Source organism: Palaemon carinicauda, chromosome 42, assembly GCF_036898095.1.
Source record: "Palaemon carinicauda isolate YSFRI2023 chromosome 42, ASM3689809v2, whole genome shotgun sequence".
Taxonomy (NCBI): domain Eukaryota; kingdom Metazoa; phylum Arthropoda; class Malacostraca; order Decapoda; family Palaemonidae; genus Palaemon; species Palaemon carinicauda.
In genome coordinates this window covers 22569374-22588941 of record NC_090766.1, presented here as the reverse complement: position 1 = coordinate 22588941, position 19568 = coordinate 22569374, and the positions used below count along the sequence as shown (strand labels likewise).

Sequence of the window (19568 nt, the reverse complement as noted above, 5' to 3'; positions counted from 1 at the left end):
TGCATCATGAAATCCATGAGGATAAACAACATAGGTGACAACACATTCCCTTACAGTACTCCACTGTTCTCTAGAAATTCATTTGATATGACTCCACTAACATTAACTTTGCACCTGCTATGCTCATGAAGATAATTAAATTTACAATTGTTCCAACACGGAGTACTTACCTCGAACTACTTTCTTAGGAGTACCTGGGATCTCCTCCCATCCAACGAAAGTTTTGTGTAGTTTACCCTACTTCCGTTTTCTGTGAGGGCTAAACTCAGGCGGATGGATAGGTACCCTGAGGCTAAGCCCGGGTCAGGGAGCGTGCTAGCTTGGGTCTCGACCCTCGGTAAGTTCTCTGGTCGCGTCGCGATATCATCTCGACGCTCTCCTTAATCTCAGTGCGACCCTTTGTGTCCCGCGTGGTCTCCACGCGGTATCCCTGTGCTTTCCCTTTTTGTCCCCGCGGTCTCGCGCGTTAACCTTGTGCTTTCCCTTTGTGTTCCCGCGATCTCACGTGTTAATCTTGTGCTTCCTTATTCTTTCCCGCTGCGTTCCTGTGTCTTGCGGTGTATTGCTAGTGCGTGATGGAGCACCCCCCGTCGTTGTCCTGGGCCTATGGCCGGGAAGTCGTGTGGTGCGTTCCTGTCCAAGCCGGAGGTAGACCCTCACTCCTTGTGCTCGTCGTGCAGGGGCAGTGTGTGTTCCCCGTCGGACACGTGCCCAGTGTGAATCGTGGAGTGAAGTGCAGTGGGTACGATTCGGTACGAAAAAGAAGTCTTCCAAGGGGTCGCCCAAGAAGGCTAGTGCCTCTTCTCCATTGACGTCACCAGGAGAGCCTCCGGAAAGTGTTTCTCAACCACCTTCCCCTACCCAGAGTAGGGGACGAGGTAAGTCCGTTGCGGGGAAGAAGCCAGTGGCTCTTCCCCAGGAGTCTGTTCTTCATGATAGCGGGGTAGCAGCTTCATTCCAGGCAAGCGGGGGGCCTGAAGGTGAGTTTAGTGGGGGTTCTAGAGACGGTGCCCTGGTGCTTGCGGGTCACGTCTCGTTGGATGACCCCATGTGGAGTAAAAATGTCCCTGCCTCTTCGCCCGCATCATGGGCATGTTTTTCAGGTACCTCCGCAGCTGAAGGCGCCCCCGAGAAGGAAGTCTCACCCCCGTCAGATCACCTCGCAGGTCCCCGTTGAGGTTGGAGGAAGGCCTCGGAACCTGGTTCCCCGACGCAGAGCCCCCACACTCTCCCTCAGCGCCGCCGTCTTCACTACCAGATGTTTTCTCCAGCCCACGCCTTCTGCGGTCCATCAGGTCGTTCAGCCGCCGGCTCTTCATGCCCCTGCCCCACAGACGAGTTACGGAGAGTCTTCAGATTCGTCGGTAGCAGCGGCCTCCAATTCCTCGGAAGGTGAAGCCCGGAAGAAACCCCGTTGGAGGCGTGAGAGGTCCCGGAGGAGGCATTCCCGTTCTCGCTCACGCTCCAGGTCTCGCCACGTTAGAAGACGATCCAGGTCCCCCAGGAGGAAATTCAGGAGGAGTAGATCGCCGGGAGAAGAATGGGTGGTCATTCCCCATAGTAAGCTCGTCGATTTTACTTCAGTCCCGAGCACTTCAGGTTGGCGCCATAGAGACAGGTCCCCGGAGAGGTTCACCTCCAGCCACAAGCTCGAACCTCGGAGGGACTCGGCCTCGCTGACCTCATCGGACAGGCGTAAGAGCGTGAAGGTCCCGACTCAATCCGCCCAGCGGAGGGAGTCGCCCCTTCAGTCGGGCAGCCTCGTCTCATCCTCCAAAGTAGCACCTCAGCGACGGGAGATGGAGAGACGGCTTCCTCCGTCGGGCAAGCCCACGGAAGCCTGGTCCTCCACGACGAAGGGCAGACCTAGGACGGAGGCCCTCGCCGCCACGGCAATGCCCGTCCTGCGTCCGGAACCTTACACGGAGGCCCCCGTCGGTGGAGCTCCGTCTAGAGAGGCAGGCCGGCAGACGGAGGACGCGGACGACAACGTAGATGGCGCAGCAGCGGAGGACTCGGTATATAGGAGGGTGATCGGGCTCATTAGGAGACACCACAGAATAGAAGAGCCCGAACCCTCCACCGAAGATGCCTGGCGCTCTAGCCTCAATAGGCTAATGGAGGCCCCCGGCCAAGCAAAGACCTTCGTTAGCCCATCCGGTGGCCAGGGACGTGAGGCTCGGTAGAGCTCACGTCAACAAGATCGTGGCTAACAATGCAGAGGCCCCCAAATCACAGAGTTCCTCAAAGTTGCTCCAGGGCCTGAGGTCCCAGAACAAATTTTACCTGCCAGAGGGACAGCGGCCAGGGGCCTGCAAGATGGAAGCCTCCCTCGAAGTATTAAGCCAAGGAGCACCAGAAGACAGAGCCTCGACACCCCCAGTCTGCTTCTCCCAGTCAGAGGCGACGATGATGGAGGAGATGGCTAAGGACCTAGCCAACGTCGCCTCCTGGCTGGACTGGTGGGCGTCCACCCTCATAGGAATCCAGTCCTCCTACGACCTCTCAGTCCCGGGAAATCAGGCTCTACTGAAGGAGCTGATTATCTCGGGAGGTAGAGCTCTAAAGTTCTTATCCTACCAGTCCCTAGCCCAATCAGCCAACTGGGTTCTTCGTAGGAGGGACTCTGTCCTGAATAAGTTGACCAGACGGATTCCGGACAGGGAAGCGAGGGCCCTGAGGAGCCTGCCCCTGTGGGATGATGCTCTCTTCCCCTTGAAGGCAGCAGAAGAAATTATGGAAAAGGTCCAAAAACGTAAGGACGTGGGTGAACCCAGACCCCAGTCACTGCGGAGACCCATCCACAGAAGACCTCCGTCCGATGTTCCTCCTCCTCCTCGTGCCTCGCCTAGCCAGCCCAGGAGACACACCCCAACAGCTTCTTGGTCACAGCCTTCGCAGCCCTCCCGTAGGGGAACAGCTTCAGCCCCGGCCTCCTTTAGGACTTCCTACGCGGCCGCCAGGAGAGGACGTACAAGTCGATCCTCCAGAAAGAGATAGGGAGAGAGGCCCCCTACTCCTGCCCAAGCCTCAGGTGGGGGATGCCTCAGACATTTTTGGCAAGCATGGAAGAACCACGGGGCAGACCCGTGGACAGTAACAGTATTAAAGGAAGGGTACAGGTTACCATTCCTAGCAGAACCCCCGCCCTTAATTCCAGATCTTCGGGCAGAGTGGTTTTTTTTTTTTTTAAGCTTTCCCATCTTCGCTTTACCCTCTTTGCTGGCGACCAAGGTCTGCTGGAACATTCCTCTTGCCTAGAATAGACCTAACTAACAGATGTGTATGCCTGTTTGGCCATCTTGAAGGATGCTTCTGTGAACAGCAGTAACTCAGGAAGTGAGCAATTGAGTGTAGTTCCTCTGATAAGGTCTTATTGTTCATCCGCCAGGCTAAATTGTTTCGTAATCTTTCTTCCACCTGAACCATACATTAAGGGGGGATCCTTAATGGGATAAGTCCTCTACTTAGGCATGAAACTAGACTTTTTCCAATTGACCATGATCCCCAGATCATGGCAAAGGATGGAAGTGTCTCATGAAGGAAGATAGAATCAGCCAATTGTCTAGATATCTTAGCAGACAAGAGTCTGTAAATAGCAAACGATATCCCTCCGAGAGAACTGGCACCATCCAGTTCTTCACTATTTGCTGCTGTTATGTTTATGTTGTTCTACAGCTTGACAGGTAGCTCCAACTTGCAGCAGCTGCAGGGACTGCTGATTTCAGCATCTAATGCCTCCCTGGGACTGGCCATAACGAGGGCAAAAGTGCCTAACAGCCTTGGCACCTGACAGGATCAAGTCAGTGTACTTCTTTCTCATCTTGTGTTTGCCTAGTCTAGGGTCTTGGTGGAGTGCGCTAATGCGCCTGACCAGTAGTCAATCCAACAAGATGTTGCTTTAAGACTGGCCATGAAGGCTTACATGGCAGCAGACTCGAGTGCAGAGAAAGCTTTGTTATCGCGCTGCGATCTTTCCACTGTCACCGTAGTCACTGGCGGGTCGATCGATGGAGAGAGAGAGAGAGAAGGACCTGCGAAGTTCGGTATGTATAATCATCATTGTCAAAAGAGGAAAAGAGGCACAATCTTATTTGACTGGTTCGGGTGCAGCTAGATCTAAGATCTGGAAATTGACAGTATCCAAAGCCACTCAAGCAAGTTCCGTCGATGGAAATTCAAGGGCAGGATTTGATCAATATATGTCATTCCTCCCTAGATGGGACCCATTGCTGCCTCCCCAAGGTCGTACTCATGAATAATAAACGTTGACTCAATCTCGGTACATTTCTGCCGGTGCTGGACTAGAATCAGGCGGCTTTGGGTATGCAATGTATCAGAACTCTTGAGGTCTCAATGCTTATCTCAGGAGAATACTGCTTGGAGTATTGTACTTGCTTGCTAGAATGAGAACAGTAATGGGTCCATGCCTTAAAGAAGAAGGGACAAAAGCATGCAGATCTAACTCCTCAGAGACTTAGATGACCCTAGCCCTAATAACCTAAAAGGTTGGTGAAATACTCACGCTCCTAAGGGTTTCTGGGAGAACGAGATACTAAGCGGCTATGTTGCACTCATCGTTTGGACACGGACGATATTGATCTTAAGTCTCACCACATGGAATGGTCTATAATTGCTAAAAGTCTCAGCACATAGCAAGATCTCTTGAAAAGGGCCAGTCTCGACAAGTAGAAATATCTCAGTGCATGGAAGGATCTAGATACATTACCCTTGAGCGATGAGATGCAGCAGTTGCCGGGCGCACTTTGCCTCTAACGTCAAGATTATTAGACGAGTAGCAAGGTGTGGGATCGTGTGAAGATCTAGAGAGATGTCTGGTCATGTGGTGTCTTAACACGTGAAGACCAATCATTTAGTGATGGGGTATGTGGAGACTATGAATATGGTGAACTGTCTCAGTGATTGTGACAAAACAGTCAATCTATTCACACCACTCGCATGACAGAAGAGCTAATTGTTCATACACTTCACCACAATCCTTCTGTTGAGCTGTCATCTTTCTAGGCAAGGCAATGATATTCTCTCTCCAGAACTGTCAGATTGACGTTTGTGCTCGTTCCTGTACAAGACCAAGCACTGGTAACTAAGTGTGAACCTTGTACCAAACTACCTTTCCAGGGCTGAATTGGTGGGTGGTACAGCCTCTGCCTCTCTCGAGCTTACATGAGGAGCGGTCAGTTCAGTCGGTCTCTTGGGACTGTTTGAACAGTCTTCTTCTTTTTCCTCAGCACAGGAGGAGTTGTGTCTGATAGTTCCACAGCTGGAGATGTCGAAGATACAGCATGTATGTGTGTGTGGGGGCACACATAAGCTTCTTTTCCCCCTTATCAGGCTTCAGAGATATCAAGGATTTCCGTGCTAGCAATGACGACAGTGCAGCGGAAGATACAGAATTCTCCCCAATGGCAGGGTAGAAGCTAAGGGTACAGACATTCCAACTCTGCTGAAGATGTTATAAAGCTGGAAAAAATAAAAATTACTTACATTTCTGGATGTTTTCATCTAACACTTTTTCTAACTATATTCCATGTAAGTATATGTCAATAGATACAGTATAGTCTAAAAATGGAGGAGTTATGATCACTCTGTGCATTCCCTATCTTTAACATTACAAATCCTATTGCATATACTGTACAACTTTAAGCTAATTGGCATTCAGCCCCTCTGTAAACCCACGTTGGTAGAGAAGAAATGCATTCACTCCTTTCCATATTATTTACAATAATATAATCATACTTCTGTATATTGGACCAATTTAAATAAGTTGTCTATGCAGTGCATTTATTACTTTGTCCTACATATATGCAACATATAAGAAGCACATTATTAAAATATGAACACACAAATATATTTACACTGATATAAAAAAACATCAAGAAAATTAATGACAGCCTGTTCAAATAGTAACATATATGAAAAACAATTTGATTTTACCCATTTATGATTTACACATTTAAAGCAGTTTGATTTATGATAGCAAATATTTGCATCAAATAAACAGTGAAATTTCATTCCACATTACAGTATAGGCAAAATATCAGTAAAAAGAATTTTTTTCAAGTGTTTGGATATGTACTAAAAAGGCCTGAGAATAGAACACATAAGTAGCATGAACAAAAATAAACCAAATTTTAAAGATTGTGCTTCACACCGTAAGAATTAGAATAAGCTATAAAAAAAATTCTGTTCTCAAATAACAGATTACATGTGTATGTAGAATATATACCTGTCAATGGGTGAATCCAATTTTTACAGTTGGAAAACCAAATAAAATTAAAAACTATGATTATAACAAAAATAAAGTGAATGAAAGATCTGTATGTCATGAAGCACCAAAGATAAAATAGGTAAAAATAATCTGTGGAGAGTAAATATCATCTCTAGATAAATATCGATGCTAAAAAGTAATCAGACAAAAAAATACAAAACCAACTTAGTTTTTTTTTTCATCTTAAAAAGCTAGGAAAGTAAAGGCTTGCATAGACCCCATTAATTTTTTCTCAAGAGATCATAATATTGCCCGACCACTGACATAGGACTGGTCAAGAGGTAATATCAGGAAAAAGAAATGGTAAGAAAAATAATGTAAAAGTATATCACAAGAAGCACGTTCACAAATGAATATAATTCCTAACAAACAAAAGTGAAAGGAGTAAAAATAAACTAAGTGTATATAACTACACTAGTTCAAAATGAAACTCAAACAATTAAATAAAATACATGTGAGAAATTCCGCTAATTATCCATTACTTCCCATACATAAATAAGGAAGCACCAGTTGCATGAAATTAAAAAGAATGGGTCTTGTTAAACCATAGGGTCAAGTTCAAGAAAAAATACTGATAACTTAGAGAGCAGAAGAGGGAAAACACTGACAAACACAGTGTGTACTAGAGATGAAAGACTTAGGGTGAAGTAAAATTAAGTATTTGTTCTATCAAGATTATACTAAAATTTATATAATACAAACCCAGAATCTGGAATAAGCAAATTTTAAAAACTGGTGGTTTTGCAACACCAAAATTTAAAGTAAAAACAAATATGACAAATCATAGCTGGAGTAGAAGCAACTATAGATAACCAGAAAATGAAGCCAGGGATAAAATTTCAACCATATGAAATACTTTACATAACAGTTGAGAAACCATTGGTTTACTCAATGTGCTAGAGTTATACAATAACCGTTTAATAACTGATGTTGCACACTCACATCTAGAGCTGTAGACCTTGCAATAATACACTGTAAGGTATATTTTAATAAGAATATTGCTATCTGTACATGTGCATGTGGAAGCAACTTTTTACATATGCACATTACCAACACAACACACGACTAACGACTAGTACAGGGCTCCATTACGTAAAGTATACAGTATATATATATACATAATTAAGTATGAGACAATCAGAGATGTGCAAATCATGGTTTCCGTTAACAGCATCACCTGAGTATCCTTCTTTAAAGAAAAAGAAGAAGATGCAAGTCACAGACATTGCCTAGAAAAACATGACCTTCCCTTACAAAAGAGACTAAATTAACTTTAAAGAGTAACTGACTCAAAATATTATTATAACTACTAGAACAACTAGAAATTCATTTTTATATATCACATTTATATTAGCAGCATATATATAATATATATTTGGTTTACTAAAACTTTGTGTTTTCAGTACTGAAATGGCAAGCAGTTACAAATTTAGAAAGGAAAAACATATTCACAGATCTTAGAATCAGCAATAGCAATGAGTACTGCATTTCACACAACCCTACATCAAAAAAGCTCATTTACAGTGGCCTATATTCCTCAAATTCCCAAAACCGTATCTTTACAACCTAAAGAACCCAATTTGTCTACTTCCTGAAGACAGCTACAGCTGAAACTGCAGAACCATTACAACGTAAAATAAAAAACAATTTCAATAAATAACATAGGGAATTATAGCAAGTCCCTAGCAGAGTATGAAAACATCATTGAATCATTTCAATACTACTTGACATAAAAGGAACAAAACATTAAAAAAAATTATACATGCCATGCAATAAAAGGGTTACCCAGGTGTAAACATTTCACTACATTACATTAGACAGCAAAGTAGATTACATTTTATGTTAATAGTTACCTTACTTTGAAACTTTACCTCGGTGATCAATTGTCATGATCTGCCATTTTCAAAAGTATTTTAACTTTTTTCCTCATTCCTGCAGTAATAGGAAATTACTTTACACTAAATAGTATACAGGCTATTTACCATGTTTGTTAAACCCAACATCAAACATTCATTTCTTTGTAAAAGGAAAGATGAAATGTCTAATGACTGAAAAATAAGGGTTTAGATTAACAGTCATAGTTTACATTAAAAGGAAACTCAAATGAATGCCTCCAGAATGCACATCTCTCATCTGCATTAGAAATCCTTACTGCCATTCCATCCTACTGTATCAATCTGAGATCCTAATTCATATACAGGAAAGGAAGGCAAAGGTCAATTCTTAGGAGAACCAGCTTATGGAAAAGTATGTTATAAAATCAGTTACATTTTACTTGCTTACTGGTCATAACAACCACAACATGACAATGATGAAATGGGGTATAGCCTTCATAAATAAAACTTTTATCACTAAAAGATGTATGAAGCAGTTACAACTTTTTACAAATGCCTTTTTCATCAGGCCAACAACTTAACTTACAGAAGGAAAATTAAGGTTGAAACACCGTTTCAATCTTTTCTATAAACTGGCACCTTATTCTATAACCTTAACCCAAAGAATTGCACAATCCTCCTCATCAAGTTAGCTCAACTAGGAAGGTACTTGATGATGAATACAAGCTACCCATTTTAATCCACTTTTTCTGGACTTATAAATTTAAAGAGTATTTTCAACTGCCTTCAAAAATGGTCCGTATGAAGGCAATGCACCTATGTGCTCTTGGTGAGAGAAGTAGACAGTAGAGTGAAGAGAAAAATGGGTTGAATAAACTAAAGATGAAAAGACAAAATAACAAATGTAAAGACAGTAATTAAAAGTGTTCTTAGTTACTGCAGTTTAGTTGCATTTGTTGAATCTTCCAGGGGAAGGCAGCTCTTTCACAAAAGAATACTGCCCCTAACCAAGTTTCTTGAAGAGTGTTACTGAAAGGAAAATGATCTCTGTAGCAGGTTTAAACATGTAGCCAAAGAGTACCCGATAGATTTTGCCTTTTAGCATTCCATACATACATACATTCTGTGTGCATGCGTAGCTATGTGTGCACATGATGTGATACGTGTTTTATACATATAACGAGACTTTAACAAAATATAAAACCCATGAAGCACAGCAGAGTACCAATATGTGAAACAAAATTTCAACAGCAGCCAAGAACCATCTTAAAAACTAAATGTTGCACCCAAAAGGTAAATATCAAGAAGGGGAATGAGCAAGTTTCATCATTGAACTGCAAAGCAGGCATACCAAATTTGGCCACTGTGTTGGGGCCAGACCTTTGGTTTTTGTCATTCAATACTGAAGGAATTCTAAGATGGGGCCAAAGTGTCAATTCACAGATATCTCAAAAACCCTTGCAGGATAAAGATGTCAAACTGTCACAAAATCTCATATTAACACAGATTATTATCACTATACGACTAGCATTTTCCAAAAAGATTCTCCAACAAACAAGTAATAAGCACGCAAATCATCGTTACATTTAGAATGATAAACTTTTCGTCGTGTTCCTTTATCATAAACATGGAAACAAACACATCTACACCTGCAGTGGTAATTATTTTACATTTGCAACGTAGACATTCTTCCAATTCATTAATGATCCTCCAGTTTTGTCACTTCCTGCCAAAATAAAAGTGAATTAGTAACAATAGTAAAATACAGTAATGAAAACTTAGTGGGACATAATATACAAGAATTCAACATACAACTAGGCTCTCTTCATGAATCACTTTTCAGTAAAATGCATATTCTTTCATTTGCTTTAAAACTACTCATGAAAGGCAAAAAGCCTTAAATCATACTAAACTAACTTAAGTTAATGTGAAAAAGTTAAAATATTGTGGTGTATGAATTCAATTCTCTGAGGGTAAACTATGCACTCAATATGCACCTTGTATTACATTTAGGAAAAATAATCTGAGGAAAATTAGGTTTTTAATACAGATGTATTACAAGTAGAAGTTGTAAAAGCAAAAAATACATGTGTATTACAAATAGAAGTTGTAAAAAAAAGAAAAAAAAAACATTCAAACCCACCATTGTTCTTCAAACAACAAATTAATACGAGTAGCCCAGGGTAAACGTATAAATACTACTTTGCAAGGTTCCAATAAGTTTTTTTAAAAGATAAATATATAAACTAGCACATGATTATTGAAGATTTGAGACCCAATACATGGCATTCTTTTGTCATGCTCTAATTACAAAGGACTTTCAATAGGAGTAAAGTACAATGAAATATGGAACTCCCTGCATGTTACCTTGAAGACATTTTACTATTGGATCACTGAAAATTTTCACTTTACAATTATGTAAAACCGTGTTTTTATTTGGCAAAACCACATTAATTACTATGCATAAAGGCTTTTAACAGCTAATGATATAAAGCTAAATAATACAAAATTCTCAACAATACAAGCTAATTGTGCCTATGATATAGAAATGTATAGAGACACTTGTGTCTGTTTCTGTCCTAACAGTTGTATAAAGTATCATCAAAATGGCAAGATCTCAATGAGGTAATCCTCATCCAACAGAGTGAACCATTCAAAATATACACTGCGATGCAGTTACGACATCAGTTAGTCTGACTAATAACTGCTCATGTATGGATAGATGGAAACAAGAGAGCAACTAAAAATGTATGTGATGACATAATTACTCAATGAATATTACAATTATTAATATTATCATTATTATTATTAATATTGTTATTATAATTACTTGCTAAGCTACAACCCTAGTTAGAAAAGCAAGACACTATCAGCCCAGGGGCTCCAGCAGGGAAAATAGCCCAGTGAGAAATGGAAACAAGAAAAATCAAATATTTTAACAACAGTAACAACATTAAAATAAATCTCCTATATAAACTATAAAAACTTTAACAAAGCAAGTGGAAGAGAAATAAGACAGAATAGTGTGGCCAAGTGTACCCTCAAGCAAGAGAACCCAAGACACAGGAAGACCATGGTACAAAGGCTATGGCACAACCCATGACTATAGAACAATGGTTTGATTTTTGTGTGTCCATCTCTTAGAAGAGCTGCTTACCATAGCTAAAGGGTCTCTTCTACCCTTACCAAGAGGAAAGTGGCACTCAACAATTACACTGCAGCAACCCCTTGGGAGAAGAATTGCCTGGTAATCTCAGTATTGTCAGGTGTATGAGGTCAGTGGAAATTGAGTAAAGAATAAGCCAGACTATTCGATGTGTGTGTGTGTGTGTGTGTGTGTGTGTGTGTGTGTGTGTGTGTGTGTGTGTGTGTGTGTGTGTGTGTGTGTGTGTGTGTGTGTGTGTGTGTGTGTGTGGGCGGGCAAAGGTAAAATGAACCATAACCAGAGAGAAGGATCCAATGTAGTACTGTCTGGCCAGTCAAAGGACCCCCATACTCTCTAGCAGTAGTATGTCAATGGGTGGCTGGTGCCTTGGCCAACCTACTACCTACATACCTATATAAAGATTAAAAAAGTTACATATTCTTACATCAGAATTTTGTGGTAAGGTATCTGGGATAGCATGATCAATAGTTTTGTTTAAATCCAATCAACCATCTTTCAAGATATACCTCTTCAAAAAAGGACTGACAACTTTAATAAGGCAATTAAGTACTGGACACTGTATATTCATATAACATAGCTACTTGTTACAGAGTGAAAATTGGAGAAAAATGTTAGTACATAAATAATTATTTCTTTTTAATCAAGAGAGAATAGAACTAAACAGTGTTCAGTAAGACCACTGCTCCTGTTACTGTTACTATGTCCAAGATCTTTCCAGGAACATAAATGGCAATGACAATGCAATTACAAATGATATGGTCAGCTTTGTCAAGGTGAGGGACAAACTTGACATTCTTGTTAATTTCACTCATAACCGCAACTTCAACAAGATGTTCATGAATACTTTTGTGAACTTTCTTTAACTGTACGAACAAGTCTCTCACAAAGTCTTATTAACTGAAGCATCAGGCAACATGTTAAAGTATGCTTCAATGTTTTATCAAGGCTACTACCACACTGAAACAAAGTTCATCACCATCCAGTCAGCCAGTACTGTAGCTGTATATTCTGTGCAAACACTGGAGAAGAGTATATCGACTAAGATGATCTAGTCCCAGAATCCTCTCTATGACTGTTTCCAGGTATGATCTCTTTGATTTGATTCTTGAGACTGTATTTCAAAAACATAAAACATAGACTCATGTGTGGTCAAAGTAACAAGAGCAAGCGGTTAAAACAGAAAGCATGCAAAACCAAATTACACAGAACAAAAATATCCAAAGTAATAAATAATCATCTAAGTACTAGTGTGGAAAAAAATTTTAATGATACAATTTATTATTTCTATGCTCTACTGATATTCATATTGCTCCTCTCTCTTAAAGCCTACCACCCAAAAAAGAATTTCCCGTTTACTCCCTTTGCAAAATGCCTCTCCTTCAGAACCACTGAGCTATCTGGTGGTCAATGCCAACTATCTTGATGATGCATTGTATTTTCTTTTGCCTTTCAGTTCTCAATTTTGAAACCACATCAATAGTCTCGTAACATAAATGATGAATGGGGATGAGGGGAGCATGCATATGAACATCAGATCAGTAGAGAAATAAATTTTGTCATTAAAATATTTCTGTTAATTTTTGTGACATTCCCCAAGATTCATATTGCTGAGTCCTACGGGGTGTATGGACCCATCCGAGAATCATTTTAATTTCCAGACTCTATTTCAAAACTATTCCCAATAACCACCTTATAAAACTAAATGTAATTAAAACCTTGAACTTTGTTAATGATTAAAATAAAGGTATATCTAAATTCCTTTAGATGAAAGCCTGAAAAACAAGAGTGAAGTATGCTACTGAGTCATTCCCAAAAGCTCTTTCCTAAGAAAAGAAAAAAATCACAGCCTTCAAAAGAGAGAGAGAGAGAGAGAGAGAGAGAGAGAGAGAGAGAGAGAGAGAGAGAGAGAGAGAGAGAGAGAGAGAGAGAGAGAGAGAGAGAGAGAGAGAGACCAACCAAACCTGAAGAGGATAAATTTAAGCCCAGATACTTGATAAGCCTAAAACTAAACCTTTATAACCATGCAGTAGATAATTTCTTCTCTTAGAGAAATCAAATTTCCACAAACTTATTCAAACTAATTCTTCTAACAAAAAAATACATGATGATTTGCAAAGCAGGGCACAATTCATATTCACATTGCCATTTATTTATTCATACATAAACTTGAATATATCCCCAATTAAAAGTTAAAAATCTAAACCCCAATTAGAATTGTAAGGAGAAATACAAATAACTGAACACTTACAGACAATGAAAGTACTGAAAGGCAAAGGAAACTATGGCATACCATCTACTAGATATTTGCCATTGACCACCAGATGGCCTGATGGTTCCCAGAGGCCAGAGGGGGGGGGGGGGGGGGGAGATTTTGCAAGGAGAGAAAACAGAAAATTTTAATTTTGTGATAGACAATAAAATGTAAACTGCTCAAAAGAGAGAAGCAATATGAACATCAGAGGAGTTTCACAGGAATAATAAAGGGACACAAAGTCATTTTCACCAAAAGGGTTAAGACACCCCATGGTCAATTCCTATTATCATATCGGAACTGTAAGAATCAACATGAAGCTCCTATACTTATTGTAAATATGGTACTGGCATAGACAAGGTGTAATTATCACGTTTGTTTTGTGAATGAACTTAAGCTGAGACAAAGTCACTCATTATTAAAGAAACCACTTAGTGTGTGCTCTAGTATCAGAAAATCAATGTGCCTTCAAGAAAATTATACTATATACACAGTATAAAAAAAAGCATAGGACATTTAGCAAATTACACAAAAACATACCTTTTAATACATAACAGCCATTGAAAGGAGGTCAATTTAGTTGCATTCCAGACATATACATATTGAATTCTACAATTAAAGCTTTCATTCCTATCAGTGACAGTCTGCATCTTCACTCCATTCCTTGATACCAAGGTAAAGGTTCAACATTTTGTATCTTTCTGAAAATGAGAGGGATTTTGATTGCATTAGATTAAGTTACATAATTATCCAAAAACTACATTATTTTAATGCCGCTACTAAATTATAAAACCTTGCATTCCATACTTTGTATGTTAGATTTTCGCAATGAGATAAGGCCCCTCTCTTTGGCCTCTCAAAAAACTTTATAGTAAAATAATCAAACACCACTTATAAGGAGAAAAGGTATTCTTTCATTTCTACTATGGGGATGAAAAATTTCTAGATGTCTATTCACTGTTTTACTCCATCTACTGCTTAGAACGTAATTTCAAAGATGTTAGGTTCATTTTAAAAAATCTGTCACATGCATTAACAAGCCTTTTTTTACATGTTTATAAAATGCATAAAGCAAAGCAAGTTTAAATAGGCTGGACACAGAAAAAAATAAGGAAATGTTCTTTTTATTCATAAATAAAAGCCTTTAAGACCATTTCATCTCATCATTGCCATATACAGTATAACAAATGTGTCAGGAATGATGGACAGCATCCTGTCACTCACAAAGGTATTTAGACAAACCTTCTTCACAAAATCTTCGGTATCTTAACCCTTTCACCCCCAATGCTATTTGGAACTTTCCCACCCTTAACCCTGAGGCCTTTTCCATTTTCGAGCACGTTTCGCAATATTTTTTTTTTAGATCGCGCTGACAACCTTAATTTTCGTCATAGAAAGGTCAGGTTGGTCTCATTATTTTGGAAAATGCATGAAGTTTCATACAGTTATAAAAAATCTGAAAAAATGCAAATAGCAGCTTTTTGCAACAACGTACCGGTACGTCCATGGGGGTTTAGGGATGAGTTTTGTGAAATGTACCAGTACGTCCATTGGCGGTAGAAGGGTTAAAACTGAAGGGATACCACAAAGCCTAACTATATCTAACCACCTAGAAGCTTGTCTCATTTTCCATAGACTTTATGCTTCACTGCATGATCAAAATAAAAGATATATCGCCTCTATGTTGATAAGCAGCTCGGCAATGTCCTCTTAATGCACCTCAATGTGTTAAGCATCTTAATAGAATGTCATAATCCCCTTGTGAATTGTATCCATAATACTGTAGTGGAACATTTGAAGTAATATAGCATAAGTATTATTCTAATTATTATTATGGCTGCATGCCAATAGGCCAAAAAAAAAAAAATTATATATATATATATATATATATATATATATATATATATATATATATATATATATATATAATAAATAGCTAAGTTAAATTGGTAAGTAACAAATAATTCAGTAAACTAGAAAACAAGACTTATGTCAACCTGCTCAACTAAAAAACAAGAATTAGTACTAAGACTGGACTTTGAAGGTTTTGCTAAATTAATTATTTGATTGGGCGGCATAATAATTGGTCACTGCCAGAATAAAACTTCTAGAATACCCTGCTTCAAAAAAAAATTAGGCGAGACTGTTAGGATTAACTTCGGTGGAATGGTATAGTTTGGGGTGATATAAAGCTAATGTTACAAACCATAAAAAATCTTACACTACATGCTCAATAAACTAATTGAACAACAGTATTTGAGATTAATTTCCAGATTAGGGATAGAAAGACCACAAGTTTATTCCTAAAAATCTAAGATAGATCAGCTTCTGCAGACCAAACAGAAAAACAGTATTCAAAATATCACAATAAAAATATTAAAACAGTTCATCTAAATTTACGTTTACAAAAACTCCGAGACGTTTCTTATACAGGCTTTAAAACTTTTTGGAGAGTTGTCTACCCTGAGAAAATATACCAATTCTTTTTAGTCTGCAAGTACATTAATTTAAAAGTCTTACCTTTTCTTTCATAAGACTCAATTAAAGAGTATTCTAGAGTATACATTCTGGTTGCGACCAAATTGTTGAACTGCTTGAACATGACAGGATACTTGGAAATAATTTGTTTTTCTCCCAACGATACAAATCTGTAGCTATTTATTTTGCTGAAAGTAGCCATAAGACGTTTTAGCTAGGTATGAAGTACTCTACCACTAGTTAAGTGGGGGGGGGAGAAGAAGAAGAAGAAGAAGAAGAAGAAGAAGAAGAAGAAGAAGCCGGGGATGGAGACTGAAGGTGCTCGTACAAGGCTCCGAGGGAGCACACAAGATGCCACCAACCTCTGGTGTTCTCAGGTCACCCATCCAAGGGTTGACCGGATTCTCCGATGCATAGGGAAGATCTTAGCAACTAAGTAGCTATAGCTGTCACATCAGTGAGACAATTCAATCCCCTAGAACTGAGGGAATGAAAGAGAGAGTAAGCCGGCAGGATTATGGTTCACGACGTAGGCGGGGGACCAGATTCAATGAATATTCCTCCCCTCCACAAACAGCGTCCGAGATCCGATCTGCTGCCGACAGCTGCACAACTAGCACGGATTCTATCAATACAAAATCGGCTTGTAAGGTAGTCACATACCATAACATGAAACAAGGTAGGAAGAAGCGGCAGAAGCAGCAACCTCGTCCTTGAGGCACATGGCATGTAAGCTGCTCTGTAATAGGAACTAAGTGTAGGCGAAGAACTTACGTTCATGAGGGATGAACATCCGTGAACGGGTCGATGAAGAAGCCTGGCCACATGTATGCGGGTTCTTTGAAGTTCGGAGGAGGAGATGAAAACCTCAGAAACTGAAGAAACCCTGCTTGATACAAACAAAAAATCCAAGAGGTGAGAGGGGTATTAAGCGCCAAGGGTAACCATTGTGCAATACCCCGCCCGTCATTGTAGAGTTCTGGGTTAGATTCCAAGAGGGAGATTCGTGCTTAACTCCTTCAATTCCATGTGGGAGGGCTAACGAAGCACTGCAAACCAAAGAGAGTTGGGGAAGACTATCAATGTTGTCTAAATGAGGGTCCTCTATAATAGTAAGTGTCTCACATGAAGCACAAGCTTCAATTAAGTGAGGGTCTCAATCAGAACAGATCGTCATGGAAGCTACTTTACCTCGGAAGGAAAAGTATCCAGAGGAAAATACATCAGGTGCTGGAAGTGGATGCTGGTATTAACAGCGACCTAAACAAGAGTTGACTAGTGACGATCATGAGCAGCCGGTGAACAGTGAACGGCAAAGCTGGCGAACGACGAGCTGGCAAACGCTGGTTGGCGAACAACGAGCTGGCAAATGTTGGTCGGCGAACGGCACCATCGGCAAACTGTCAAAAGGGGATCTGGTGATTGGTGAGCTGATGAACAGCGATCTGGCAAACAGCGAGCGGGCAAATGGTGAGCTGGCAAACAACGAACTAGCGAAAGGTGGGGATTGGCAAACTGCGATCGGTGGGCTGATGATTGGTGAGCTGGCGAATCGGCAATCGGCGAACTGTCAATCAGCGAATGATGATAAGCAAATGGCGAGATGACGGATTGGCAAATGGTGAGATGGCGGATTGGCAAATGGCGAGATGGCGGATTGGCAAATGGCGAGATGGCGATTCGGCAAATGGTGAGATGGCGATTCGGCAAATGCTGAGATGGCGAATCCGGGAACGGCTAACTGACAATCAGAAAACGACAAATTGGCAAACTTCAATCGATGAACGGTGAGCAGGCAAGCTGGAGAACAGCGATCAGTAACAGGCGAATGATGATACAGCATGGAGAGCGATGATCATGGGCTGGAGAATGGTAAGTGACGATCATGAGTTTGCGAATAGCAAGCTGGTGAACAGCGAAAAGAGGGATGATCACAGGCTGGCGAAAGGCGAACGTCAGCAGTCGCCTGATTATGAGCTGACGGTGTAGCTGCAGCAGGGCTGGGCGAGGTGGTCTGAAAAAGATTGGGAAATGGACGAATCCAGTTCCAGCTGGAGGGGTCACTGAAGGGGAGACCAAACAGGTGAAGGAAGACTCTCCCGTGGATGGGAAAGGTGACCAACATCTGGTGCTCCTGTTGGCAATTCCCAAACAAGGAGGAAGATTGCCAATCAGTGGCTGGTGGAGAGACTCCCTAGAAAGTTCCAACATCTGGAGGCAAACCCCCCGGGTAGAACTCTCTGCATCCCCTTAGTGAGCTCTAGCTCAAACTGAAGGTTGGTATCAATGTTACGAGAGAACGAAGCCAAAGCTTGTTCTCTGGAATGGGGAAACCCGAAGAACGACGTCAGCGCAATGGACAGGAATGGACAAATTCAATTCCCTCGGAAGGAATCCCCTGAAGGGGAGACCGAGCAGGTGAAGGAAGTCTCTCCTGGGGACCGGAAAAGGCGACCAACAACTACTGCCGCTGTCTGCAACTCTCCCCGCAAGCAGAAAGATTGCCGAACAGTGGCTGGTGGAGGACCTTTGCCTCATAATGGAAAATTCCAACACCAGGAGGCAAACCTCCAGGTGGCACTCTCTGCTTACCCTCAACGAGCTCTAGCTCAAATTGAAGGTTCACACTGAGTGAAGCCTGAGAACAAACCCGAAGCTTGTTCTCTGGGTTCCCCCCATGAAGGGGTTACCCGTGGGCAGGAATGAACAAATCCAATTCTCGCCAGAGGAATCTTCCAAATAGGAGATGGAACAGGTGAAGGAAGTCTCTGTTAGGATGGTTAAAGGCGACCATACCCTGTTGCCCCTGTCTGCAATCCTCCTAGCAAGCAGGAAGATTGCCGAACAGTGGCTGGTCTCTGCTTCCCATCAATCGCATTGTTCAAGTTGAAGGTCGGCATGGAACGCTACCAGTGAAATGTGGCCAAAGCTCGTTTCTCGGGTCACCCCAAAAGGATCCCCGACTGGAATGCCCGAAGGAACCCAGTCTGCCACTTTACTTATTTCTACACCATGATGTAAGGATCAAAGGGGCAAAAGCAGCATTGCAGAAACTGTAACACTCTCGGAAGGAACTAAACCCGAAAGGTCAATGTCAGCGTGCTGATCAGGAGCTGCCACAGACGTGGGAGAATAGAGCGATGACGGGACAGGGGAAGCAGACTCCACGGGAATGATTGCTCCGCACGTTATGTCAGCTGCCTTAGCCAATAGGCGAAGAATGTCATTGCTAATGCTGAAGAAAACAAAAAAGAATGAAAAACTTCCTCGGGAGCACAACCTGTCCTGTGGACGGGAAAGGAGCCCCCCAAGAGAACAGAACAGCGCACTACTCCTGGTGTCTGCCCTCACCAGAACAACGGAGTACAGCGTCGAAAAGCTGTATAAAGAGATATCAAATTAATTACCTGAAGAAAAAAATTGGGAGAACAACCTAACCCGCAAGCAGGAAGGGCTATTCCCCATGGAGGATCAGTCGCTGCCCATGGCACCAAGGGGGAGCGGGGATGTCGGCGAGAAGGCGGCAAACGGTCTCCCTCTAAGGAAGGC

At 41.3% G+C, this 19568-nt stretch overlaps 1 protein-coding gene across 2 annotated transcripts in view; it reads right to left on the bottom strand.

The window, feature by feature from the left end:
• Positions 1–6377: 6377 nt before the first annotated feature.
• LOC137633266 (ankyrin repeat domain-containing protein 50-like) overlaps positions 6378–19568 on the bottom strand; it is a 128318-nt gene continuing 115127 nt past the window's right edge. Inside the window, exons 6-7 of one of the 2 annotated variants that reach the window (XR_011042166.1) lie at positions 14082–14242; positions 6378–9850 (exon numbers count right to left, since the gene is read on the bottom strand). The gene's annotated coding sequence lies outside the window, so the exon portion shown is untranslated. The remainder of the gene's footprint in view (positions 9851–14081; positions 14243–19568) is intronic. The other variant, XM_068365475.1, reaches the window with a different exon arrangement.